General features: G+C 34.7%; 1 non-coding gene across 1 annotated transcript; it reads left to right on the forward strand.

Moving 5' to 3' along the window:
• The first annotated feature begins 2,404 nt into the window (after window positions 1-2,404).
• On the forward strand, window positions 2,405-2,513 carry LOC144249612 (U6 spliceosomal RNA). The gene has a single exon (XR_013342253.1). It is a non-coding gene; the product is annotated as a U6 spliceosomal RNA (small nuclear RNA).
• Window positions 2,514-2,750: the final 237 nt, after the last annotated feature.

A 2,750-nucleotide genomic window follows, 5' to 3' on the forward strand; every position in this document is an offset into this window, starting at 1 on the left:
TTCAACTAACTACTAGGAAAATACTTTGTTTTTCTTAAACGAATTAAAATGTGACACTAGAAAATGTTCCCTTAATGCAAAAAGAGAGCAGAAGAGAAGGAATACTAAAACAAAAGAAGCATGAGACATTGATAAGACAAAAAAAGTAAAATGACAGATAAAATATAGCTATATAATCATGACATTACATGTGCAAGAATTAAATAATCCTATCAAAATACAGGGTTTTAATCTCAGAGAGAACCATACTAAAATACCATAGACTCAGTGGCTTAAACAGCAGGTATCTATTTTCTCACAGTTCCAGAACCCTAAGGTCCATTATCAAGGTGCCAACACATTTTGTTTATGGTGAGGTCTTTCTTCCTGTTTTGTAGACTGTCACTTTTTCTCTGTCCTTGCATGGTCTCTTCTCTGTGACCAAGCAGAAAAGAGATAAATCTTTGGTGTCCTTTTTTAAATTCTTCTTTACATGACAATAGATTATATTTTGAAATATTATTCATACATAAAATAAGCATGACTTTTTCCAGTTAGGATCCCATTATCATGATTAAACATGATATGGATTTATATTGGTCATGAATTTATATGAGGGTAGGAAAGATATGTCCAATTCATTCTACTGTCTTTCCTATTACCCTCCCCCTCCCTTCATTCTCCTTTGTGTAGTCCAATAGACTTCTAATATCCCCCTCCCTTGCTGTGGATTGGTGTCCACATATCAGACAGAACATTCTGCCTTTGGTTCTTTGGGGACTGGCTTATTTCACTTAACATGATATTCTCCAGTTCCATCCATTCACTGGCAAATGCCATAATTTATTCTTCTTTATAGGAGAGTAATACTCCATTGTGTATATATACCACATATTTTCATCCAATCATCTTGTTTTAGGGCACTTAGTTTGTTTCCATAGCTTGGATATTGTGAATTGAGCTGCTATAAACATTGATATGGCTGCATCACTGATTTTAAGTTCTTTGGTTCTAATCCAAGGAGTGGGAAAATGGGGTCAAACTGTGATTCCTTTCCAAGCTTTCTAAGGAATCTCCATACTGCTTTTCAGAGTGGTTGCACCAATTTGCAGTCCCACCAGCAATGTACAAATAAACATCTTTCCCCACATCCCTGCCAACATTTATTGTTACTTGTATTTTGATAATTGCCATTCTAACTGGAATGAGATGAAATCGTAAGGTAGTTTTGATTTGCATTTCTAGAGATGTTGGACATTGTTTAATCTATCTGTTGACCACTAGTATTTCTTCTTCTGTGAAGTGCCTATTCAGTTCCTTAGCCCATTTATTAATTGGGTTATTATTTGTGTGTGTGTGTGTGTGTGTGTGTTAAGTTTTTTGAGTTCTTTGTTTTTCCTAGAGATTAATGTTCTACCTGAGGTGCAGGAGGTAAAGATTTTCTCCTATTCTGTAGGCTTTCTGTTCATGTTATTGATTGTTTCCTTTACTATGAAGAAGCTTTTTAGTTTGATACCAACCCATCTATTAATTCTTGATTTTATTTCTTGCTCTTTAGGAGTTTTATTGAGGAAGTCATTTCCTAAGTTGACATACATGTGGAGTATTGGAACTACTTTTTCTTCTAGTAGGCTCACAGTCTTTGGTCCTTGATCCACTTGGAGGAATTTTGTGCAGGGTGAGACACAGAGGTTCAATTTCATTCTGGTGCATGTGTATTTTTAGTTTTCTCATTTGTTGAAGAGGCTATCTTTTCTCCAATGTATGTTTATAGTGCCTTTGTCTAGTATGAGATAACTGGATTTATGTGGGTTTGAATCTGTGTCTTCTAATCTATTCCATTGGTCTTCATATCTATTTTTGTGCCAACACCATGCCATTTTTGTTTCTATAGCTCTATAATATAATTTAAGGTCTGGTATTGAGATGCCTCCTGTGTCACTCTTCTTGCTAAGGATTGCTTTGGCTATTCTGGGTCTCTTATTGTTCCAAATAAATTTCATGACTGCTTTTTTTCTATTTCTATGAATATCATCATTGGATTTTTAATAGGAATTACATTAAATCTGTAGAGAACTTTTGGTAGTATGGCCATTTTGACCATATTAATTCTGCCTATCCAAGAACATGGGAGATTTTTCCACCTTATAAGGTCTTTTCCAATTTATTTTTTAGTGTTCTATAGTTTTCATTGTAGAGGTGTTTCACTTCTTTTTTTAGATTGATTCCCAACTATATATATACTAGGCTATTGTGAATGGGATAGTTTTCCTAATTTCTCTTTCAGCAGATTTATTACTGATCTATAGGAATGTGTTTGATTTATGGGTGTTGATTTTATACTCCTGCTACTTTGCTAAATTAATTTAGGAGTTCTAGAAGCTTTCTGGTAGAGATTTTTGTATATTCTAAATATAGAATTGTCGTGCTCGCTTCGGCAGCACATATATACTAAAATTGGAATGATACACAGAAGATTAGCATGGCCCCTGCACAAGGATGACACGCAAATTCGTGAAGTGTTCCATATTTTTAAATGAAATAATTGTAGAAAACTTCCCAGAGATGAAAGATAGAATGGATTGCCAAATCCTGGAAGCCTACAGGACCCCAAACATTCAAAACCATAATAGACCAACTCCAAGACACATAATAATGAAGATAGCCAACATACAGAACAAGGAGAGAATATTAAAAGCTACAAGAGAAAAGAGGCAGATCACATTCAGGGGTAAACCAATTAGGTTAACGACTGATTTCTCATCACAGAC

This window comes from Urocitellus parryii, chromosome 1 (genome assembly GCF_045843805.1).
Source record: "Urocitellus parryii isolate mUroPar1 chromosome 1, mUroPar1.hap1, whole genome shotgun sequence".
In the NCBI taxonomy this organism is placed as follows: domain Eukaryota; kingdom Metazoa; phylum Chordata; class Mammalia; order Rodentia; family Sciuridae; genus Urocitellus; species Urocitellus parryii.